The sequence below is a fragment of the Pteropus alecto genome, unplaced genomic scaffold (genome assembly GCF_000325575.1).
Source record: "Pteropus alecto unplaced genomic scaffold, ASM32557v1 scaffold3, whole genome shotgun sequence".
Lineage (NCBI taxonomy): Eukaryota > Metazoa > Chordata > Mammalia > Chiroptera > Pteropodidae > Pteropus > Pteropus alecto.
The window spans coordinates 46,177,157-46,203,642 of NW_006442484.1; the positions used below are offsets into that span (position 1 = coordinate 46,177,157).

Below are 26,486 nucleotides of genomic sequence, written 5' to 3' on the forward strand. Positions count from 1 at the left end.
AATCCACTTTATTGAACAACCTTCTACTGAGAGGAAGTTATTTCATTAGCATGAAACATCTGAAAAGATTCATGTTTTTTTATTTTTAGATGTGAGGTAGATTTTTTTTTTTTAGAGAAAGAAAAAAACAAACATATACAGTAGAGATATTTTTCTCTTGAAAGGCTGTTTTATCAGACAATTGATTACTCTCAACCTTTTTATACTTCTATAAGACTCTGCCAGTCATTGTCTTGTGAGTTTATATTTATCCTACTTAATAGCGGTTTTTATATTTAATGAAAAAGTAGTGTTATTAAAACTAGTTTAACAAGCATAATCATTTGCATTATTTTCCTCCATATCACATCATCCTTTGATATCTATTTAAGGCATGAGCACAATAAACACTATTCAGGTAATGAATACATTGCAGTGAATGGTGTCCACAGAAACAACCTTCGCCAGCTTTAGGGTCCAGGGCTAAATCCACCGCCCTGTTAAATCCGTTGTGCACTGGTAAATGTTTCACAACCAGCTTCTGGAGTGGTAAGAAGAGGAAACATCTGCCAGTGTCTAAGGTGTAAATACTTCCACTATGGCTAAATTGAAGGTACCAGACTTGAGTTGGAAAGAAATGTACGTGATTGACACTTGCTAGCAAGTTACGAGTTGGCTTTAGCACATTACTGTGGATGCCTCCAAGTTACATATTATGATTCTATGATTTTTAACAGATTCGAAAAGGAGAATTCCATTGATTAAAATGTTTTTTACACTTAAAGCTATGAAAACAATTGTATCTAAGGCCCCTAGGTATCAATATGTGCTGACCTTATCCAAGTACTACAAGAAAGCAGCATCGACACATATCTTTTTCCAGAAGCTCTTGGTCAAAACCGCTTTGTTTAACAGGGTGTTGTACAAAAAAAAAAAGAATGGTGAATGTTGACAAAAAAGAGAATGGTGAATTGTAAAGGGTTATCTAGCTCTGGAATTTAAAAAATTTATTTTTAAAAATATGATCTTATTACGGGAATCTGAATCTCTGTAGAATGAGGCAGCTTTGAAGGACCCATTCATAGGGTCTGTAAAAAACAGGGGGCCACTGAAATCTCTTGATATTTCTTACTGAAATAAGGAAAATAGGGTCCATCATATAGGGTACTTTAAAGAGTACGACTTATGATTTGCAGCTGTTTAGAAGGAATGCCTGCTATGTGAATAGCCCAGTTTTGAAGATAATGAATTTATGCCTTGCAGGAAGTCAAATGTGTGATCACTTGGACCTGAATCTGTTAAGTATCATGTTACTATTTCTCTGCTTTCTTCCTCATCTTAGGTCACATCTCAAATATGAATGTCACCCAGAGGTTACCCAGGTGATCCTAGGCCATCCCGGGTGTGCAGCTGTGCAGGGCTTGACCTTGAAGGACAGATGGCATTGGGGGAATCCTTTATACCTTGTGCTGGTAAAGGCTCCGCTTCTGACATTTCTATCTACAGATGACAAAAGGCTTCCATTGTAAGCTGCTTTCTGATGCGTGCTTAAAGCCAAGTTGAACACATTAAAAGGGAAAAGAGGCAGAAATCCACTCATTGTGCTCTATGAATAATTAAATAAAAATTTTATGAGAGTAGACGGAAAGGAAATAGATTTTTAAGTCTTTATGTTCTCCCCCCAAAATTAGATTTAATATTTATTTCAGGTTCATTATAATCTCCATTCATTCCAGTACACGTTTACATTATGCTTCATATTCTAGTTCCTTTTAAAAATAGACATTTTAAGTAAAATGTTTCACACAAATTATATTTTAGCTGTGTTTGCTCTCCTTTTCTGATTTGAATATGATTCTTGTAATCCCCGAACCTTCTCTTAGTTAAATTTACTGTCACTAGGATATGGTATGCTTTCATGGGTTTCCCTCTAATTTTTTCCTTTTACAACTACAATACTTTTTCAGACCTCTCTCTCTATAATGTTACCAAGACTCTTTGAAGTATTATCTGATTTCAGAACTAAGGCTTAACCATTCCTCTTCAGGAGACTTAGAATAACTCTTTATTCTTCTAATTAGTACTTTAGTCCACCATGTACCCACTTCAGTCCTCTTGACTCAGCATCTTCCTGAAAAGTACGAGGCAAAATTTCTGAAATTCAGCCGATGATCTGATTACACAGAGGCCATGTACTTGAAGGAAAAAAAAAAATAATAACAGCTAACATTTATTCAGAGGTTTTAATGTCCCAGACATTGTTTTAAATGCTCACGTGCATGACTCACTTAATCTTCACAATGACCTGGATGAAATAGGTCATATTGTTTTTATCATCCCCATTTTCCAGATGAGGAAGGTGAGGCACAAAGAGGTCATGACACAGGACACAGCAGTGGAGCCGGACTTCTAATTCAGGCAGTGTGACTCTCCAGCCCACATTTTCGTCCACTGTGCTCTACAGGGTGGTCTCATGATCTGTTCTTAAGTCTGTATTCAGGGCTTTGTGCGGGATGGAAAGAATACTGCACTATGGACCAGGAGATGGGGGCTCAACGCAACGTTGTCACTAATTAGTTGTGCAAACTTAGACAAATCAACCTTTCTGGAAAAAGCTAGACAGAAATCCATTACATTAAGTCAATTTATAAGCAGTTTATGTATTTTAAATAAATACCATTTAAGCAGAGCTATTAAGACCAACAGCAAATAGACTTTCTGGGGTAGGTCTGTGTGGTTGACACAGGGCTCCACGCAGGACTTCCTGGGTTGAGTCTCTTCTCTGCCTCTTACAAGATATGAGACGGTGGCAAGTTAGTCACCCTGACAGAACTTCTATTTCCTCATCTGTGAAATGCAGATAATAGAACGTATTCACTCAGAGGACTGCTGAGGGTAGATGAACAGTGCACAGCATTATATATGCTTCTCTAAATGATCCTCTGAGGTTACTAGTATTATGCCCATTATACAGATGAATAAACTGAGGCCAAGAGAAGTTAAATAACTTGCTCAACACTATTTACCCTGTAAGTGGTAGAATCAGGATTTTAACCATGATGGTGTATTTAACCAATACACCATCTTTCTCCCAGGACTAAGAGGATATTAAATGTTATCTATTACCTGAGCTAACAGTCTCCTTCCCAGTATATCCTCCACCTTTCCACAGTTCAGCAGCTAAGAGGTTAAACTAGTATCTGCAGAAGACTTCCAGTAGCTTGCCCCAGCACTAGATAATACTCCATTCTGATTGGTCAGAGCTTACCTCTGTTCTGATTGGTCAGTGCTACACACACACACACACACACACACACACACACACACACACACACAATCACCAAGCAGTTATTTTTCTAGAAAACAAAGAAGATAAGCTGGAATGTCTAAATTTCAAGTTCTACAGGCTGAGTCAGCATCCACCCTCCCAGCCCACCCCACTTCCTTGCATGCCCCATAGATCAACTTTTTTTTACTAGGAGATAATTTCCAATTTAGCATATAATATTGAGAATTAAAGTTTCACAAAGCAACTACTGGTAGGAATGGCCTTAGGACGTATTGAAATTGGCTCATGTCATATGTCAAGTGACTAAGAAAATTAAATGCTATACCCAGGAAAATAGAACATGGGTAGACAGGAATAATGAGTGTCTGTAGGACACATGTTGAAACACAAGAAAATTAGTGCCCAGATTTCACTGTATGTTGTTACATGTGCATTTATTAAAGGCTTTAGGGCTCTCTAACTTTCGAACTTCTGTGAATTATTTAGAGAGGGATGCAAAGCCATTTGTGACTTGTAGTACTTGAATCAGTTTTTCTGAAAATACTTTTCCTTCTTAATTGATAGCTGGTTTATGGGATTTCAGACTAGTAGGATTCCTATATTTTGACCCTTGCCTGATTTCTCAAAGCCCCCAAAGTTGCTTTCTCGCTACTTGACTCAAACGGACTTCAGTCTGCTCGGGTTCCTCTCTGTCGAAGAACACTGGCAAGAAAATGACCTGTTGGTGTCTTTGTGTGGGCACTTTCTGCCCAGGACCCTTTTCAGTTTTCAGGTTTCATAGTGATGTTGCTCGGAGGCCAGTCTACTGAAAACAAGGCTCTTTCATATAATGCTCCAGATTTCCTAGTTATTCCCACTCTGTCTCTTTCTGACCCCACTCGGGTCAGAAACCCGAGAGCTGCACTATTTCTTTGCGAGGTGGCTCTGTGTCCACAGAGGAGAAATGCCCAGGTTTCCTTCCCCTCATGACCTGGATGGTTTATTTCTCACTGAAACTCTCTCCCTAACTCACAGTTACCTCGTCTTTCAGGAATACTGCTCTTGCTCTTCCCTTTGTGCTGGTTGTGCTGGGCTGGTGGGTGGCAGGGGGTCTCATCACCCAGAGAGAGCCATCTTGACCATTTGTCCTTCGCAATGAGCTAAAGATTCCCATCTCGAATGAAGTTTTCTGGTTTTGAGATCTCATCTTTAGTCTTGCGATGCTTGATAAATATAGCAAAATAACACAGATTGGTAAATAAATGTTAATACAAGCTGTAAGTACAGAAACATTTTTTTTCCTGAAATCGATAACGTAGGAAAATGTGCAATGATAGTATTTAATTTGCACCAGTAGGTGAGAGTCAAAAATCCTTCATTAGGAGACTCAATCTGATTTTTGTTTGTGACCAGCATGAATGCTGACCTCTGCCCTTTGAATGATCTTTCCGTCTCCCAGAAAGTTCATGAAAAGGTCATGGAGCTGCACTGACTTCCTCTGTGTGTGCATGGACGTGTCTTTGCTATTGATCTGGGAAAAGACCTTGCTTTGTCCATTCAGTGGTTTTCTTCACTTCATTTTTAATGGAAACCTGGTCAGTAATTATAGAATTTTTCCACCGGAATTCACACCTGACTAAGTGCAGAAAGCTAACTTCTTTTCATGGTGGTTATTTAGTCTGTGTTTTACCTTGGCCATAACTCCCAATTAAATGCATTTCTCGAACCCTTAACAAAGCAAAATATGGCACTTACTGGTCACAAGTTCAAAGCAGGCGGGAAAGAGAGGAAAAAATGACTTAATAGCTGGAAATAAAAGCACCAGTGCATTTTTCTTATGGATTCCTTCATGTCAAATTCGCATCATGAGTGACTCTGAGTTTTCCCTTTAGATCATCTTGGCATGATCGAGGAGTAAAAATAAAAATGATTTCTAGTATATTCTTGAAATGCTTCCTTCTTGTGATGCTGCCTGTCAATATAAAAGGGGTTATGAATCTCCGGAAACCTACTCTACTGACACCATCAGCAGTGTAGTCACCGGTTTTCAAATCAGACTGCGGCAACTGGTACAGTTGCAGGGTTTTAAATCTCCACTAGAAAACTGTTGCCATTTACACACAAGAATTGTACTGAAATGGTGAAAAATGCTCTGGTGTCATATTTAGAGTGACTGTGGAGGAAGGATATAACAATACTTTTCAAGACTGTAAGCAATACGTATATTCATATCTTGTGCTATTTATCTTGTAGATATACAGTGTTGGAAGTTCTTGGCTGCTCGCAGTTAGGTTAGCACTGAGAAGGAAAGATCCCGAGTTTGTCACTGCCGTATATCACTGCAGCTGTGCCCTTTGATTACACTGGGGCACCACCAGTCATTAATAACAAGGAAAGCTTTTTGTCTGGCAAATGCATCACATACAGTCCTTTCTTAACATCTAAGCATCTTGGTGCCGTAGCAAAGGTAAATTAAAGATAAAGCTTGTTTATTTTACAGCTCACTTGTAAATAGAGGTGGCCTTTCCAGAGCCGTTCAAGAACATGTATTTTTTCCTTGTGCTATAAACTTGAGACATTTTCATATTTTGCATTTGCTCAGTGGAACCCAATCATTAAGTCTCACTCGAACAAACTATACGAGCACAATGTAATTACGATTTTAATTCCATTACTGTCACACTCATTTGAGTACCAGAGGGTTACAAAACAAGCTATCATCCAAGACAACAATTGTTGTACAGCGTTAAAAAACCCAAGTGTGTCCGTGAAGATTTCTTGAAAAGCATAACGTGAATGGAATTTGCAAAGTAGATGCGTTCCAGTGTGAAAAAAATAACGTGGTCAGATTTGATGCTCACTGATTGTGTTGCCTTAAAAATTTGATGCCAGTAGCTAGCTTTCCAGGCAGCGGTGCTTTCCTATCAAAAGTCATCCCAAAGCTGATCAGTTATTAGGGAGCTTGCTTCATATTAAACTAACTCACAAGAAATGGATTTATAAACGCCACCTTCCTATGTGAAACACTGAACGTTTTTAAAGGTAAGCATGAAAATCGCTTTCTGTCAATTTTACCTCCTGTTGCCACTAAAATCCATTAGGATCCATCATTTATTTTCTAGACTATTAGCAAAGCCTCTTCTGTTGTTGTCTTACCTCCAGTCCAGTGTCCCTTAATTCAGAGTTTTTCAAAGTATGAGATTTTCACAACGATTAGTGGGTGGTAAAATCAATTCAGGATTCCTGATAAATGTTTTTAAAAAGAAAGAGAACGAATGAGATAAAGCATATTACAGCCCATTGCACAGAGTAAGAGTGAGTATCACTGCCTGGAACTCTTTGTATCTGTGTGTGTGTGTGTGTGTGTGCGCGCGTGTGCGTGCGCGCCAATGTGCATGTGCACGCCTGTACACTCTTACTCTCATCGGTTCCAGATGTAAAAAAGTCCTGCCCTATTTCATGTTTCGTAAAGTATAAGATGCTTCCAGGCAACGTGGGCTCAGAACACTAGATCAGGTGATGAGAAAGTCATTACCTTTTCTGTTCTGTATCCAATCTATCTAATTGAGAAATGAAGAAAGTCTCAGGTTGGGGCTAACATATCCTTAACACCCATCTGACACTTGCTAAACTGCTTTTTGTCATTGTTTTTAACAAAATTAAAGCAGTCCTCAGACTCAACACTTTTGATTTTAAAAGTATCTGGATCGAATTCTATAATACTATTTTGTTAATGTTGCTTCCGTTGTGTTCATTTTTAAATAATTGCTTCCACTGTGTTCCTTTTTAAAGCAAATGACACTGACTTTCCATTTGTGCTTGTGATGGAATGTTTATTTTTGAATAATTTAAAGAAAACAGGCAGTTTCAAAATTTAAAGAAAAATATTAAGGAATTTAGACTACAGGGGGTATGGTTAGGGCAAAAAATGTGATTGATGTTTGCAAATTACTAAACTTTTTACTAAAGGTGGGACAATACCATTAATCGATTTTTAAAACTCCTGCCAGAATCATCTTTCTAAAGTACGAATAAAATTCCATCATTGCCTCTATGTAAAATCCCTCAGCAAGGTCCACTGTGCATAGAATCTGACACCTGCCTCCTTCTCAGTTCGTCTAAGAGTCCAAGGTCAATAGCTGTTCAGAGGTGGAACTGGGATCCAGATCCAAGGCAATCTGCCCCCAGAGCCTGCTCCGGGCCACGAAACTGCTTGCCAAGGATGGATCAATCACCTCTTTACTCTTGAGGGAGAGTGGGATTGACATCGAGAACCTGCTTCCTTTGGTTCTGCCCCATCAGCCCCAGCTGCACCTGCATCTGGTGAGAACAGTCTGGCCTCTTTGCCCCATCACAGCTCTGACTCCCAGGCTGCCCTAGCACTCTGCCTCCCTGGCTCCTGGCCTTTAAGTAGTTCTCCAAACTTGCTTCTTCCCCATTGGCCTGATCGCAGGCTTTTGCCATAACTGCCTGGTCTATGCAAACAGCAGCACATCCTGGTTAAGACTGCTTGGCTGTGTAGCTCAGCCGTTTGACTTCAGACAAGTTACTTAACCTCTCTTTCTCCTCAAGAATCAAAGTTATTATTGTAAAAGTGTTAAAGCCATGCCTGGCACATAATGACTATTAAGAGTATTTGTTAAGTAAAGTGCCAATCCTCTAGATTATGCCATGTCCTACTGTTTCAGGGAAACGTTTTGCTCAGTCAAGTCCCGCTAACTCCTCACTTCTTCTGGATGCCCCACAGAGGCTGTCACCCACTTAAATATTTTTGTCCGAACACTATCTTCTGATACGTTAGAATTTCTTTCATTGTTAGATCATCCCTGCTTTGGGACTGGTACTGTGTTACATGCAACAGGAAAAGAACAGATGAATAATGTAGGCTTTGTCCTCAAGAGGCTGACAACCACTAGATCCTAGAGATCAGTTTTGGTCAAACATGGGAGTTACATTTGATGGTGCCTGAGATCCCTCTGGGCTCAGCATCTAGGACTCTTTTCTCATTGTTTGCTCATGCTGACAGCATTATCTCCAAGTGTGTAATATTTAAAGAGTTAGAAATATTTTGGCTTAACTAGAAGAGCAGTTATTACGTTTTCCATTTCACAATAGAATATTAGTATTAGCTACCTTGGGAATTAATTATAAAGTCATTCCATTAACTGCATATTGCATACTTACTGCGTATTGCATACTTACTGTGTACAAGGAAGGCAATGTGCCAGAAAGCATGAGATATAAATGAGTAGGATATAGGTTTTTCATTTCTTTTTTATTTTTTTACCTCAAGGAATTCACAATCTAATGGGAGTAATATTTCAATACACAAATAGGGGAGGCAGTGTAATGTAATGGTTGAGAGGGTGGACTCCAGATTGTGGTATACTGGTAAATGTTTAGCAATTGGTGATCTGAAACAAAGTGAGGGCTGTGCTGTTTTGTAGCTCATGCTTATTTCCACTGTGTAGATACTCTCACCATAGCTTATTTTAAGCTACTGAGATGATATCTTGTGCATGTTGTCTTGTACATGATCTCAGTAATTATAATTATTATAATTAAAAACAAAGAGCACGGAGAGCGTGCTCCCAGGTGGGGGATTCCAGGATTTAAGAAGGAGGCAAACTTTTTCCACATATGGGGTCGGGAGGGGTTGTGGAAGGGGGACCTCAAGAGTTGGGGACAACACGGCAAAGCGAGGCAGGTAACAAAGTACTAGTCATGTTCTGAAAATTCCATAGAATTCAGTTTGGCTGGAATATAGGTTACCTATATAGTAACAAGGAGATTATGTGCTTAAGAATTAGTCTGGGCTATGTAGTGTGGTTTTGAATGCCAGAAGATCAGACTTAATCTTTGGGGGCACTGGGGAGCCACTGACAGAAACAGAAAAGTGTCATAAGACCTGGTATTCCTAACAAAACTTCTATAACTAAGGTGACATGTCCACATGAGGTGAGGTGTCTGTTTCAAATCACCATTTGGGAATACATGCTTATTCTGTCATTAAAAGCAAGTATTGACTGGCTCCAGCCAAGTCTGGCACACAGCTAAAGAACATCAAGGCTGACTCTCAGGTTTCATTTCTGGTTCAGTACTCCATCTGGAAACAAAATTGGGCCAATGAATGTTTTCAAACAGGTATATCTTCCATCATCTTGAGCTTACGTCGATGCAATTTCATACCTGGTAGGTGTTTCAGAGATATATGATCTCACTGAGTGGGGCCTTCAGTTCACAGAATCACTGATACAAAATAAATTGCTGCCTTTTAGAAATGACTTACAAATAGAAGTTCCTCAAATATTGTAGAGTAGGAGAAGAGAATTACCTTCTACAGAACTGAGTGAGGGAACAATTAATTGCTCAGTTGGTATTGTTTTCCAGAATGTCACCTCTTTAGAAAATACTTCATTTCAAAATGGCTCATTTGCTCTGGATCTGATTTCTATCATTTCAGGCTTTGATTTGTAAACAATGTTCAAAGAGCCAAGTTTTAATAGTTTACAAATTGCCCTAAATCACACTATTTTAAAAATGGCCTTAATATTTGTGCACTGCTTAGCAGTTTAAAAAATACACTCACATGAATCATCTCATTTCATGCTCATGGTAAACCTGTGAGATGGAATCATAGGATTTTAGAGTTGGAAAGAACTTATGCAATTAAGTTGGAAGGAACTTGTGCAATTAAGTTAAAGGGCCATTCTTCATTCGCTTATTCAACAAATATTTGTTATATGTGTATTTGATAGAAACTATGCCAGAATTACCCGTGGTGAATAAAAGAGAAGAGGTTCCTGTTCTCAAGAAATTTACATTCTCTATAGGAGGAAGACAATAAACAAATAAATAAATTGTCAAGGTAATTAAAGATTGTAGTATGTGCTGATGTACACAGGGTTCTGTGATAGAGAGGACTGGGGTGGAAGGTTGTACTTTAGATATCAGCATTAGGGGGTGACATTTGAACTGAGGCTTGAATAATAAGAAGGAGTCAGTCACTTAAGACCTTGGGACAGAGCATCCCAGACAGAGAGAAGAGCAAGTGCAAAGGCCAGCAGGGAGCTTGACATGGTTAAGGGGACAAAGGAGGCCAGCATGGCAGAGAGAAGTGAGCAGCAAGGGGAGTGTTATCTGATGGAGCAGGACATGTAAACAATGACCAGTCTACGGCCATGCCACCCTGAACAAGCCTGATCCCGTATGATCTCGGAAGCTAGCAGGGTTGGGCCTGGTTAGTACTTGGATGGGAGCCCACCTAGGAAGACCAGGTGCTGTAGGCGTAAAAAATAAAAAAATAAGGGATTGTAAACTGACAAGGTCCTTGCAATCTGTGAGGTCAACCAAGTGTTGCCTCACTTAAAAAGAAACAAATAAACAAACAAAACAAAAAACAAAATGAAACAAACAAACAAAAAAGCAATGACCGTATCCCGAGGACTCTGGATTTCAACCCAAGCCGCTAAAGAATTTTAAGCCGTGAAGAGATGTGTAACTGCTGGGGGAGAATGGACTTGCAGAGGTACCCAGAGTGTAGATAGTAAGACCAGCTAGGAAACCTGGAGCCTGGAGAGAGGAAACAACATAGTTGGTAGCAAAATGGGTTCCAGACCCAGGTTATTTGGTCTCATGGTCCAATGTTCCTGTCATTTTGAAAATAAGGAAATGTCAAAGGGATTTTCGTAACTGTATATACAGGAGCATCTGTAAAGTGTATCATCTTCCCAGTTTTCAGAAAAAAAGTATCACTATGGAGTGCTTTTCATTGTGTGTTAGAAAGTTTGACAGCAGTCTTTGCTAAGTCTTTGCATAGTCTGTAACTCACTTCAGCATGTACATACCGCAGAGGCACCAGGCATATGGGTGTGGTGACACACCCAGCTGTCTACCTAATCTCTGTTCTTTTCCTTTCTCCGTGCCCACAGATGCCTTATTTTGTTCAGGATAGCATTGTGCCCAGATGACACCTCTATTTCCCAGTCTTTTTTGCAGTTAAAAGTAACCTAGTTTTAACCAAGTAGAATTTTGCTGAGTACTCTGGGAATGTTTTCTTTTCCTCATAAAGACCCTACTTTTTTCTACATCATTGCCATTTTCCCCATTCTATGTGAAACCATGAGGATGAAAGCCACAGGTTAAGATGGCAGAGCAAGAACCTGGAAGGAGCCTCATCCTTCATGGTTTAAAAGCTGCTGCACCAACTGTGCACATATTACTCATGAACTTTATGACATGTGAGGAAGATATTGGTTAAGCCACTGTCTTTGGATTTTTGTTAAATGCAGCTGAATGCATCCGAACTAATCCACCGGCCTGGAGGGAGATAGAGATAAATTAATACACAATGGCTACAGTCCAATGTAAACAGCTCGTGAAAATATGAGATGGAATATTAACTAAGTGCTAGAGTCAGGGAATTAAAAGTTGAGGATATAACTAAACAGAGGAGGTATTTTTCTAAAAATATATATAGTATTTTCCTCAGGTGGAATTAAGCCATCAGCTTTTACAATAAAATTTCACACTCATGAAGGCTCAAAAATCAAAAAGATGTGGGACCATCAGCATTTAAATTACACCAAGAGAGGGAGCTCTGGAGGGTGTCCAATTAACCTGCAGTCAATCACCTGCAAATTAACTTAAAGAGGTGTCAAGAAATCTAGGCAAGTTAGAGCCTCCTTTGCAGGTTGTGAATCTCTCTCTCTAAGGTTACATCTGGAGTCAGCTCAAGGGTGTCTTGGTTCTTTTTTTTTTTTTTTTAAATTAGGTTCACAGCACATCTTCCAGGCTTCTCTCACCCAGGCTGGTCACCCCATTCTCAATTTGGTATCTCCGTGACTAACCAAAATGGATGTAAATGAGAGCTTTCTGTGTCATTTCTTTTCACAACTACCTGAAAATACTGTCTGGCCCCACTGAGTCTTTTGACAGCTTATTCAAAGGCACTGTTTGGGTCAAGAAGCAAAGAATGTATTCATGTCCTCATTTTCCTACATTAGAGTTGCTCTTAGAATATGCATTTTCTCTCTTACACATATACACACACGGACATTAGGGTTTAAATTTGAGGGAAAAGTCTATTTGTAATAATTACTATGCACTTTCAAGGCCCAGTACTGCATAAGTACTATGTGTTATTCCATAAATAATCATTGTATCTCTGACTCATGGACTCAGATGGAGTTCTCTTACCTTCTATAGAAAAGGCTGTATAACAGGTTATTAAGTGAGTTTATAGAGACAAGAGGAACCCCAGGCTCTCCATCCCCCTAACAGTGCCCCAAAGGCATGACCGCTGACTACTGTCCAGGAGATCTAGTTCAACTCTGAAGTAAACTGAGAAATCCAAATGGGCATCACCTATAAACAACCTCGAAAAGCATCTTCATTTTCTAGGCTTCTCATTCTTGTGCGATTCACCCATTCACCGGTTCATGTAGCCCACATTTATCGTGCTCTCATTTCAGTGTTTCTGAAATTCTTTTAGCTTGCAGCGTATCTGGGGAAATAAAACATTCAGAAGGTTACAAAGAAAGGCTGACTATGAATTAGCGGTCTCATACTGCTACAGCCCTGCCAGCCAGACTGTTATTCTAAGACGCCAGTCGTGGAGGTGGCTCACCTACTTTCCGAGGGATTAGATGCTGAATGATGGGAGCACCTTCACATGTTCAGTCGTTACAATATCCCCTCTTAAGCGACTTATGCTTTGGTATTAAAAACATTATTTGTATGAGACGTGAAAACGCACGTTTGGGGAATACAGTCACCGAGGTAATTTATTTTTCTTTAAAAAATGCATCTTAATGTATTTCTTGACGTTCCTTAGCCCCTTGTCCAAACGGTGTTGCAGAACACTGGAGTTATGGTCATTATGGTTCTGGGGTGGGGACTAGCAATGTTTTCAAGCTGGGGTTTGGGGAGAGGAAAAAGAGATCAGTGAGTCTATTATTGGGCAGCAGGGATATATACTTTCCAAACATGTACAGCATCTTGAAAGTTTGGTTTCCCATCACCATTTATATTCCTGAGGAATAGACACGTCTCTCACTCTGCAGCAGTGTTTTGTGACATTTGGATTTACAATGTTCAAGTTGAAGTCTCCAGCCCCTTGCAGTCTGTCAAAAACAGCTTCTTTGTCCATTTATTTTTGTCTTCCACACCCAGTCTGAATATCTTTTGTAAATTTACACTTGACAACCCTCGTATTTCAGTAGCTGACTTTGGTTTCACAATCTACCTTGCTTGCTCAGTTACATTAGCTGAAACAACAAATTTAATCCATGATGTCAATAGTAAATTATAGCAGAGGAGTAATATATGTCTGACATCATAAAGGTCAAGGCCATGGTAAAAACACTGCAAATTCTGGAGCCATTGTGTTTGAGCAAGCAGAGGGCTCTTGCTAAACACTAACATTATGAAAATCTGATTAGCCCTAAAAGCTTCAATTGGCTAATCTTATTTTTTGAATATCTTCTTTTCTAAATGGGAAATTTCTAAAAGCAGAAAGCTCTTGTACTCCATGCTGCACTGTGAATTTTGCTCCCATGGACATTGGCTGTGTAATTATATTTTATATTTGGTAGAGGATAAATAATTAAAACGAGAATTACTTTCCTGAAAAGATTCATTTAGAGCACACATTTTCTATTACTATAGCTGTTGAATGGGGGAGGGGACATCACCTCCTACCTACCCAAACTACCTTGCCATTAAAGTATCTAAATTACCTCGGTGAATTCTGAGCACAGAAGTGGTTGATGAATTGCTTTTGCATAAATGCACTTTCCCTTTGCTAGAATCTAATTTTATGAAACACACTCGTGTGTGTGCGCGCACACACACACACTCACCAAGAGACACACATATACCCAAGCAACTACTGAACCCTCTCAAGAAGAAAAATAGAAGGCTGGAATTTTCTCTATATAATGAAGTTTTTTTAAACGTTGCCAGTAATATAAGCATCTCTGAGGAAAGCCCAAATGGTTTCATCTCCTGTAGGGAAGAACGGTTCATGAATCATTGTTTCTATGCAAAAGTGTTTCATTCCTTTAACTGATGCTATCAATTGTACTGGCTGATTTTTTTTCTAAAGTATCAAAATTTGATTCTGGCTTAAACACATTTATTACAAGTAGGAAAAAAATTCTTCTGCAGAGTGAACCAAAAAGCCATTCTGTGGTTGAAAGAGTCTGAGAAGGCCACCCCTGTTGTGGCTATAATGTGTTTAGAGGGTTCGATCTATCATGGGCAGCCCCAGAGGCCAAGGAGGCTTCTTAAACAGTTGACAGTGCTCACTTTGACTCAAATGCATTTTCATTTGTTAATTAGCAGCATTTATTTTAGTTTCCATGTGTTCTTGCTGTGTTTGTTAGATGTAGAAAAGAACTCAGAATACGATGTGGTGGAATGACATGGTATTGGATACTATCTCCTGGCAGACCTATTTGTTGTTTGTGTCCATGAGAAGGGAGAAAATGTCTTCAGCCCCATTGTGCCCAGTGATAACCAGTGCTTTATAGGACTATTTTCCTGTGGGAGTAGAGCAATGGCTGAGAGGAAAGGAAATGGCCTCCAGCAAGGTCTGAAGATGACCAGTCTCTCCCTTAGTCTGACCTCTCCAGTCTTCCTGCCTCCATTACTGTGTAGAGTGGTGAGTTTGGCCTTGGGCCAGAGGGGAGAGAGAATGTGGAGGCCAAGGTGTTGGAATCCCATATTTCTAGTCTAGGTTCTTTGCCTCACTTGCAATCGCTTATCACTAGCAACATGAGAAAAACCTATCCTTCAAATTGACCTTAGGCTGTAGAACACATGGCTCGAGTTCACATAGCACTTTGAAGAAAGAAAATAACTCCTATATATGAAGGTTATTGCAATTAATAACTATATATTTTTAATTTCCAAGATTTATTTAATTTGGTAATTGATGACCATAATTATACCCTAGAGAACATGAAAGAGATACAATTCCTGCCTATAAGAACCCTAAAATTGAAAATCATAACAAAAATATGTAGCCCTCTAAGTAATCTTTCAGTCTTTAATTCCTCTCTAGGTCATACTGCTGTAAGGGAGGAATGGAACGGGGAGAACAGGTGTCCATCACTCACGACGGGCTTAGTTACAGTCTCTCACAGTGCCATCGATGCACTGGCCGCATTACCAGCATGGACTTACACCGACTTATCCATCAACACAAGGTTGCCGGTGTGGGTTATGTAGCTTGCCTTATATCATCAATCTGTGATTGTGATATTTTTCTTCATAATCAAATAGAAAAATGATTTACTTTCTCTAATTTTTGTTACAAAATAAAATAATGTTCTACAAGCTGGAGTTTGATCATTTCTGGCAGCAATTAGATTTTTTTGCTCTACTTCAACCTGAGAGTGAATTTCGTTTCTCAAATGAATGCACAAGTGCATTGTAGCTGGTACTGTGATCTGCTCACCTAGTGGACTTCTCTTTTGCTCTGATAGTAAAGAGAAACTTGGAAAACCTTGCCCTCTTAGTTTGGCCTTAAAGACTTGGGATCTTGGCCTCCAGGTTATGTGGCTGCCTTTTTGGCCAACTGTTAACAATAACTAACAATTGTTGAGTGTGTCCCATGTCCTAGGCATTGTGCTTGGTGCTTCATTTGCTGGGTCTCGTTTAGGATTTGCAATAGCTCTTTGAGTTAGATATTGTTATTTTTATCATTTTCAAAAGAGGAGATTGGGACTTGGTGAGGCTAAGTCACCTTTAAAGGTTACACACACGATAGGTTAGTTGCAAGCCTATGAGCTAATTTCCTTCAGGTCGAGTGCTCCAAAAATTTGTTCATGGATCCAGATCCAACAGCCTCCAAGCACCATGGTCCCAAACACTGCCTGCCTAACGCAGGTTCACACCACGAAGGCCCCTTGAGTGGATTACTGCCCCTGCCACTTCCCTCGCTCCATCCTGGAGGGACAACTGCAGTTCCTTTAGAATTTAGAAAGCAGGAGTTTCCTGGGCTCGCCTCATCACCCCAAGCAAGCCTGTCACTACTGCTTTTGGCAGGGGAACTGGGAACATGACGAATGATGGCCACCTGTTCCAAGAATAAACAAACCCTTCATTATTCCATTAGCTATTTTCCATTTCCTGCTAAGCCTCATAACTTATTAGCACTATTTAGGTTAATGTATGGCTGTATTCTTTTACGTGTTTACTTTATATTCTTCACATGATAACGTATCGAGGTGTTCAGATCCTCTGTGTGGCTTTTTTGAACATAGAATGAGATGAGTTTGAGAGGATAACTCGCCTGGTGCTGCTAAGACCACCATTAATTCCCCTTTACAGAGCACATTTTCTCTAAGGGGTTGAGAAGATATGATCTCATGGCCACTGTGAACCAAGAAGGTTTGGAAGATAATGTTGCATAAGGAGAACACATTTATCCTTGCTTCTCACCGAAGGTAAACCTTGCGGGGCATATTGAAAACAGCACCAGATAAGACTCCAGGAGCCCCAATTTCCAGCCTTCTACTATGTAGAAGGGGTTTGTGAAAATCAGAAAAGATTTGTGGTGGCTTCTGTTAGGTTGTTTTGACTGTAAGAAAAAACTTTCACTGTTTAACAGAAAAGGCATTATTGCAAGATCACATGTGGACTGGAATTGGGAGGAGAAATGAATAGAGGGCACCATCTAGTCCCTTCTGGGCATTTCTCTCTGTGTCTCTCACACATGAGTGACTTGGTCTTGACCCCATGGTATCTGTTCTTTGTGACCTCTCTGTCCTCTGGCATCTCCACTGCTCTCTCCAGATTGACTGGCTTTTTCTTCTCCTATTGAAAAATGTTTAGAAAATAGGGGACCAGAAGCCAAATCCAGCCTGAAGATGTGTTTCATTTGGCTAGCTTGGTGTTTAGACCAAATATCGAAATAGAATGTTTTTTTTTTTTGACAAAGCACGTATTATTTTCCATATAGTTGAGAATTCACACATTTACTTTATTCAGATGAAGGCGTTTGAGTTTGTGACTACTGTACTCTGTATATATTTACTGTACTTCTTTCTGCTTATTCATGATTTTTACTATCTCTTAACTTTAACTTTGATTTTCTATAACTCCTCATGCCCTCAATCCCCATCCAAATAATGTGCTCTGCAACCTTTTTTTTTGAGCTTTTACTGCTAATCCTCATTTGATCTGTTCATCTCCATTTACATTCTTAAGAACGAACTTTCCTATACCATACTCCTAATAGGTCAGTCTAAGGTACCTCTACTGAGACGTTTGTTATAAAGTGGGAAAGTGCTTTGTAATGTGTAATGTGTATACAATGGTATACAAATATAAGGTGTCCATTATTATTAATACATGTACATATGAGGGTCGTACAGGCAGATCTGAGCATCAAAAAAATTTTCTCCTGGCACATGCAATGATTTATTGCTTTGGAGTTTATCCAAAGACCTTAGCTAAGAAATAGCAGTTAAGCTATAGACCAATTTTTTTTACTGATGTGAACATACCCATGGGTTTTCTCTAAGCATCTATGGGGTAATAATTTCAGATTCAGATGAATGGCTCAGATTCTTGGTTGAGTGGTATAGTTTGTAGGCACAGTCAAAGCACCCTGGAGAGACTCAGGCAGGAACAGGTCATTTAGGGGTACCTTGAAAACAGTTTCGTTCTTGGATGCTATGAAGGCATCAATGTTGAAAACTTGTGTGATCTTTACCTATGTTTACCAGTTTGACCCTTTCCTTATCTTTGATATATCCACCATCTCTAATACCATGGTAATTTATCTGTTTCACCCTGCTCCAACCTCTCCTGCCCACACAGGCTCTAATTAAAAATAAAACACAGAAGACAAAATAAGAGAAAGAAAAAGCTCTTTCATTTCCTGCATGCTTTGGGCTTAGGCTGGTCTCTCTCTCTGTCTCTCTCTCTGTCTCTGTCTCTCTCTCTCTCTCTCTCTCTCTCTCTCTCTCTCTCTCTCTCTTCCCTCTCTCTCTCTGCTTTTATAAAGAAATAAAGACAACCATTATCAGAGAAGCCAAACTACTAGATTGAAAGATTTTTATAAATATTTAGACTTAACTAATAAAGTAGCATATGTTTACAAAGAACATAATCTTAGAGATCTCATAACTAGAACTAATTTAGGTTGGTAATTAACTTTGGAAAGAACCCAAAAGCAAAGAAAACAATTAGACAAATGATCTCTTAGTCTAGAAGATGCAAGATTTTGAAAGCCTATGACTCAGTTGAATGTATCTTAAGCTTTCTACTGTAAACACTGGAAACCTAACAAGCTAGATCCTGGCCCTGTGTGCTGTCTGCTTTGGTCCACTTCACAGGGATGTCATCAAGATAAAAGATCATAGCTGTGAAGACATATCAAGCATTTAGAAAGAGAGCTGCTATTTATACTCAAAGTATTATTAACATCATCCCCATTACATATTCTAGCAGGACTTTTTCTTTGAGGATGCTGCAGCAATTTGTAAAAAGCCAAATAAGTAAAAACAAATTAAAAAGCAAGACAAACAAAGCAAACGGCAAACCACTTGAGTCCGCCCAGGAATGACTAGCTAAGCATTCTTTGACGAGTGTGGGAGCTCTGCCCTTGTGAAGGCTACAGAGGCCTGAGGACAAAGCTAAAGAGCAGCATTGCAAGAAGACCAAATCACTGGGTTCATGAAGTTGTGTGTATGTGTGTCTGTGGAGGGGGTGTCAATCAAATCCTTCTGGTACCCACAAAATGATTCAAAGAGCCCTAACATGAGAAGGACTGAGTCTCTGTGGACGTTGAGAATTGCAAGGCGATACTGCCCACTGATCTGTTGCAGGTGTTTAGATGGTAATGCCTTTATAGCAATTTCTCCCTTCTTGGTTCACTCCCTCTCTCCCTCTTTGCTCTTGCTCTCCACTCCTCTCCTTTTCTCTCTCCTTCTTTCCTTTTATTATATCACATTCCCGTCTTCAGCTGAATTTGTCATCTATTAAGATCTAATTTTTATGTGATTTTTCTACCAGGTCAGTGTCTTTACCTGGTGCAATAGACTGTTATGTCTCCTCCCAATTATTATGTTGGAACTTAATCCCCAGCGTGAGGGTATTTGGGGATGGAGTCTTTGGGAGGTGATTAGGACATGAGGGTAGAGCTCTCACGAATGGGATTTGTGTCCTATGAAACAGACCCCAGAGAGCCTCCTCACACCTTCCATCGTGTGAGGTCACAGTGAGACGACAGCCCTCTGTGAACCAGGAAGTGAGCTGTCACCAGACACCAAATCCACCAGTGTCGTGGTTGTGGACTTCCAAGCCTCTAGGACTATGAGAAATAAATGTTTGTGTTTAAAGCCCCTCAGTCTGTGGTTTTTTTTTATAGCAGCCTGAACTAAGACACTTCCAGAAAGTAGAGTCTGAGCCAATAACTTGTGTACAGGGAGTATCTTTAGAGGTGATTGATTCTAGGGATCAGGGGTGAGAACCAGGGAGCATGAAATGGAAAAAGAGGAAAAGACAATTAAAGGTGCCTTATGGAGTTGGATCCTGAAGCAGGCAACTGGGACTGAATCTTACCAGGACCATCCCAGGCTATAGAATGCTTGTCAGAATCGCTAACAATAAAAAGCATTGACAACAAATCCCATTTATTCATCAGTTCTCACCCCCTGTTGGTTAAGGGTTTATCCAGATGCAATTGCAAGTGACCTGAGCAATCTGCTTCCACTGTGGTTCCTAAAGATTTCAAGGCAGGAAGGTGAGCTCTTTAAATAAGGCACTATTAGCAGAAGAAGCCTGCAGAGCCGCTAAGCACATATGCTGCTTCAGTGGCTGGTATCAGAGGAAAGGCCAGTAGGATACGAGGTGATCACAAGGAACTCTGACATGCCAAGTCTTTCTTAGCCTGCTTTTATGTAATTGACTTATGTTAATCTAATAGAGAAATTGACATTTATTCTTTTAAATTTCATAGTATTAATTTGTGCCCAATAATTTTGCCTAGACAATATTTTAAATATTCTGCTTCTTTTGCCTATAATTGCACCAAGCCTGGCCAGTTTTGGCTGACTCGGTAGGTGGTTCAGAACTTTGGATGTGAAGATGGCTGGCTTGGACTCAAATCTCAGCTCCACAGCTAAGTAGCACTGTGACCTCAGGGAAAGTAACTTTTCCCATCTATAAATTGAGGATAATTAGAATACCTACATCATAGAATTATTGTTTTAAAGATTAAATTAAATAATCATTGTGAAACAATTAGCCCAGTGCTTGCATCATACAAAACAAGTGCTTAATAAATTTAAATTGTATTTTAAAGACTGATGAGTATAATTTCATTCCTTCATCTAAGTAAACGGTAAAAGTGTTGAATAGAAAAGTTTCAAACAAAAACCCAACAGCAATTTTTCTGAACTTTCCCTTTAGTTTGATATTAATCAATGGAATAATAAAATCTGTTTTTTAAAGTCCAACCACCCATTTTACGCTCAAAAGATGACTTCATTGCTTTGATAAATTCAAGGAATGCTAAATCTATGCAGTAGTGCTACTCAAAGTGTGGCTGATGGGCCAGTGCTGTTCTTTCAGCTAACTATTACTGGTTCACAATAAAACATGTACGGAAATTGAGTAAGTACAAATTTTTATAGCAATTTGACATTGCCTTGACATCCAAATGCATGATTGGTGGATTTATTTCATTGAACAGCATATAGATCAGATCAGGGATCTGAACTTATGAGATGAGTCTTATATGGTGAGCAACAGACAATGTTAAAATGTAATATTTTAAGGTTAATTTGTCAGCTGTAATCCAAAAGTATATAAAGACAGAATCCCTGTCTTTCATAAAAAGTTAAGTTAAATTTAACTATAATTTTGCAGAATAAATAGTTGGAACTTGTTACTGATGAAGAACTAAAAAATTTTGCAAATAGAGTATCATTTGCTTCAATTCGGAAAAGGTTAAAAATAAACATCTTGTTTTGTTCTCATTCCCATGAATACATTTCTGCAAGATTGGTTTCTTTATTTTATGTAGTATTAAAACATAGAAGCAGTTGTTGATATAAATTTTCCTGAGTAGTATTGTCATCCATTTAAACTAGATTAGATAAATTAACAAGTAAAAAACAAACTTATCCATCACATTAAAATTAAACATTGATACATGAATTGTTTATTTAAAGTGTAAATATAGGTTTTTAAAAAGGGAATTTATTCCACTTTAAATTTTTGTGTTATGATTGCAGAATTACAAAAACTATGAGTGTAACAGCAATTTTCTCTACTATTCACCTCTATAGATGTTTTCATTGAACGATTAGTTTTTAAAAATTAAATTTCTTTTTCTTATGTTTTGATTAAATTTATTGAAATGTAATTTAATGTCTATTCAATTTAATATAAATTATGCCATTCAATTTAATATAAAATTTCTAGTGTCTACTCAATCAAGGGCAAGGCACAGGCCTTGAGGGTGGTCAGAAGACAGGGGCTTGCAGGGTTTTTTGGAGTGGGAGTGACCTGGTAAAAGCAGTGGGGGCAGTGAATGTCTGAAAGGGACTAGTGAGGAGGTGGATGGGGAGGGAAACTGGAGGTGTTCAAGCAAGTGCAGAGAAGAGAGTAGGAACAGGTGCGATTTTAAAAATAAAAACAAAAGCGAACAAAAAAGGCGGGGAGCTTGTATTTTGTACGTCTTAGTTTTTTTTTTTTTTTTACTGGTAATTTATTTTTATTGATTTTACAAAAGTTACCAATCTCCTGGAAATTTTATAAAATTTGATCTTTCACAATAAATAATTTGAGAAGTGCTGCTCTATGCTATTCACTTGACTTACCAACTCATCAATAAAAAGGACAGGAATAGTTCCTATGAAACTGAATAATATTACCCTATAAAATAACAGCAGTTATAGCACACAAGATATTGTAAGACTGAATTATTGTGGGTGAACTGGCTTTGAAGATTGGTTAAAAAATAACCACCGATTTTCACATTCACAACAATTTCCACCGATCTAATCCCCATCATAGAACGTGGAAATAGAACATATCCCTGAAAACATCATCTTTCAAATGCTAATGCCTGAGACCACAGTAAGCACCCTCACCCAGAGAATGTGATGAGGCAGAGGCTGAGCGAGGGAGTGCAGGAGCACAAGAAGAGCATCACTCTGGGTCAGTGTCCGTTTTTGGTGTGATTTTTCTTGCCGACCCCCTAACATGGGCAGCTGTAAAATTGGAATAAAACTGTAACTCATTAGCCAACATTTAGCAACCCTGACGTGTATCCTGGGACTAATAAGACTTGAAGAAGTTAAAACAAAAGCATAAAAGGAAGTCAATAATAAGAACAAAACCCAGCAGATGAATTTTTTTAGAAAAATAAAGGGATAAATATATTCTTTTTAAAAAATATCTTTATTGAGATATAATTCATATATCATAAAATTTACTCATTTAAAGTGTACAGTTTACGCTAATTTTTAGTATAGTCAGAGTTGTGTAACAATCACCACAACCTAAGTTTAGAATGTTCTACATTCTCTTTTAAATACTAGACATGCATGTACACATATCTGCACATATATGTATATTCTCTTTTGCACTTGGTTATTATTGAATAAAAAACATAAATCTATGGTCCCCTTAGAATATTAAGAGCGACTAACTCAAGGAGTTTAGCTTCTTGCCTCTTCTCTGTTTATTGCTCCAGAGAGGAGCTGAATGAGGGACTCAGGGCTAGATGCTCCCAGGTCCCCCTTGGAGGCCAGCTTGACTAGCATGCTGCTCTTCCCTGACCCTGACCCACATCCTTTTTGTGGCACTGAGCCTTTCAAGCAAGTTTGGGCCATAACTCAGCTGCACAGCCCTAGTCAGTGGTTTTTCAATGACTCTAGCCTGGATGAAACTACCAAGGCATTTTTGAGGCGGCCACAGAACAGATAATGACTTTACTTCCCACTAACCTGGATTAGGTTCAAACTGGTTGTCTACAGGGGAAAAGATCTATGTGCTCCCTCCCTTTCTTTTCCTATATTTCAAATCCTTAATTCCTTGCCCTACTTTCTGCTTCCAAACATGATTTCTCCCTCTGGTCTCCCCCTCCTCACAATTCCTATCCTTTTCTTGGACTCTTTAGGAAATCTGATTGCCCCTCTTGAGAGGATATCTGGGATAACACAGTTATTGATGAACTGTTATTATTTTAGTGGCTAGACATTCAACCGTTTCCTTAAACGCAAGTAACACATTCTTTTCCAAGTGCACCCTTCCAGAGCATCCTAACCACCAACCGCAGCCCCACGTAGAACACCTCATGGATGACGACAATAAACCTGTTCAACTGGGAAGAAGGAAGAAAATGAAAACGCTATTTTATTGGAAAACCCAAATGACTTAAAAACAAATTTAGGGAAAATATAGCTCCCTAACGTGGGCTTGACTGTGAAAGGCAAACATCATAAAAACGTGGTCTCTGTTTCAGGTGTTCTGGAAACAAACTCACTTTTAGGGTTTGGGTAGCTGCTCCAAGCACCAATAGAATTAAGGGATGAATCTTGTATTTAAGGATTATGTAGTACCTTCCTTTCTCAAACAATCTTTTCCAACTTGCAGAGATTTTGAAGCTGTAATGTTGGTTCTGATTAAGTTACTCCTATCCTTTTTTCTGATTAAGTGGCTTCACCATGTATTTAAATAATACAAAATTTGAAAACAGTAGACAAAAATCACACTGGTTTGCCTCTTCATTGCCTCTGAGGGAACTAATAGTAAAAACAAGATGTTCGTGTAAAGAACTTTAATAACAGAAAATCATAACCTAATCAGAGCTCTTCCATATTTTCTGAGCCATTCACCATGTGCCAGCACTGAGCCAAGAACAACATGGGCGTTGCTCTCGAAGGGTGTCCATTCCAGAGTTGAGACGATTGATGAGCAACTGCAATAAAGCCCAAGCCTGCTCTGCGGGGTGAAAAGCAGGGCTCTCGGGAAGTTCGTGGCAGGGGTACTGCCACAGGGAGTAACATCCTCGTGGCAAATGGAAATCACAGGCCTCCTAGAAATAGAATGATTTTAGCTTCACTTCTTAGTACTGGGATCAGCAGATACCGATATTGAAGATAACCTACTCTTTTGTTCCACTCAAGTTTGAAACAGTTTCTAACCCAGGAAACCACCAAAATAGAACTGCTGGCCTCAAAGCATTTGAAAGGAGATTTTCAATAATAGAGGCTACCAATCGCATCTTTTCTGAACAGGAGCAAACTGGCGATCTTTTTCACTTTACTTTTTTCTCTGAGATGCTGGCATCTGCTTCTGCTCTGTTTGCTAAGGTTTTCATTAGAAAAAGTATAACACATACAACTTCTCAATGATTAAAACATACTGCCTTTTGTGAGTGATGAAGTCAGACAAGTAAAGTATCTGTCTTTATTTTCCATCATAGTTGGTCATAAATCCTGCAACCTAGAAGTGATAATGTGCTTTGGCTTCATATAATTGTGCTGGCTGGAGCTCTGGATGCTCATGTCTCCAGTTTTATTGTGTTGGGACGACACACAACTCTTCCAAGTTGCTGATGGAGATGCTGGCGGTGGCCCAGCTCTCTAGGGTGTTGATATTTGGATTGCTCTCTCTAAGGGATTGCTTTCCTCTAGCTAGTGATTTCTCTCATGTCTGTGTCCGTCCTTTGGAAGACCATGAAGAAAGGAGAAATACTTTCCCTCTTTACAACTAATTAGGGGGAGGGGGCATGTTGAGTTAGAACATTTAAAATAAATGAGTCCCCTTAAATGAATACCCATTAATTCAATCACCCATTTTTTCCTTTCTTCCTTCCTTCTCTCCCTCCTTTCCATGTGCATTTATTAAATACCTTATGTGTTCTGCACTATATTGGTGTCACGAAAGTCCTAAAGGAATTCTGTGGTCTGGCAAGGAAAAGACAACTATAATGGAAAATTTGGGGAAAAGTGTCAGCTTTGGCAGTGTATGTGTTAGGGTAACATCAACCGCTGTAACAATAAACTTTTAAAAAATTGGCTTAACATAATAAAAATTTATTTCCCACTCAGATAAAAATCCAAAGCAGATGTTCCTTATCTGTGGGATAAAGGATTCAGGCTTCTATCTTGAGGCTCGACCTTGCTCTAGGTCTTCAGAAACATTCCAGCCTTCCGAGATAATGGAGAAGGTATATCCACTTCTTACTAACCCTCCTCCTACTCATTTTCCACTGGTGAAAACTTGTCATACGACCCCAAAGGAGACTGGGAAGTGCGGTCCTGGCTAGGGCAGCTGCATTTCCACAGAATGGGAGGAAACAAAAAGGTTAGTGGACAGTTAGCCGCAAGGAGAATATGAATGAATTCTCTCTCTCTCTCTCTCTTTTTTTTTTTTTTTTTGGAACAAATTAATCTTTAGATGATAAAGGAACACTTAGTAGGAAAAGTCTGGTGGGAATACTTTCCAGCTTAAGCTGGAAACAGCACAAGGACATTTGAAGATCTAAAGGCTGGGTTACAAGCAGTTCCAACCCCCTGTTTCTCAAACAAGAAAACATAATATCATTTATGCTCCTCCCTTAGGAAGAAGGGGAAGGTTTCATTCTCACATCTCCCATCACAGTATAATTTGTCTCATGTTCTTTTTTCTCCCCTTTTTTTTCTTGAAGGGATCATAAAAATTAAGTCCAAAACAAATACAATTCTTCAGATAGCAGGTTTGGTTGCCCTTTGAGATACCTAATTTACAAAGCTCCCTTTAATGGGTGCCATCTTACAGTCGGGGAAATGAGCCACTACCTTTGCAAGTCAGGTTTGTTAGCTTTTTTTTTTTTTTTTTTTTTGGCCCAAATCCCCTCCATTTTCCTCACAGCCTCAGCGAGCACAGTTTCTTTTCATCCTAATGTAGTGAGGGATAAAATGAAAGGAAATTTTCCTTAATTCAATAGTGAAACTTTCCAGTTGTGAAGCACTTTGAAATACAAACTAATTAATAAACACAACTCTCTTTTAAAGTAGTAAGGACTGCTGTTCTCATTTTTCACAGCTGAGAAGGCTGCAGTTAAGCTAGTCGGCCCCAGGCTGTGCGCCTGGTCTGCAGAAGAACTTGGAGGTACCAGCCCTGAGTTCTCTCAGGGTGGCATGTGGCCTCTCTCGGGGATAATCAGTTTTTATATGAGTTGTAGTTAATAGTGACTTTGTCAATGACTCCACAGTGCCTCTGGCAC

General features: G+C 39.2%; 1 long non-coding RNA gene and 1 pseudogene across 6 annotated transcripts in view; one reads left to right on the forward strand and one right to left on the reverse strand.

The window, feature by feature from the left end:
- Nucleotides 1–10,418: 10,418 nt before the first annotated feature.
- Nucleotides 10,419–10,536, forward strand: LOC112470481 (annotated as a pseudogene).
- Nucleotides 10,537–12,316: 1,780 nt separating this feature from the next.
- LOC107196350 overlaps nt 12,317–26,486 on the reverse strand; it is a 31,919-nt gene continuing 17,749 nt past the window's right edge. For 4 of the 6 annotated variants that reach the window (XR_001517740.2, XR_003042959.1, XR_001517739.2 and 1 more), the window contains one exon: nt 23,612–24,311. This is a non-coding gene — a long non-coding RNA (uncharacterized LOC107196350). Of the gene's footprint in view, nt 12,753–23,611; nt 24,312–25,293; nt 25,553–26,486 lie in introns of those variants that run through there. The other 2 variants (XR_003042960.1, XR_003042958.1) reach the window with 2 other exon arrangements.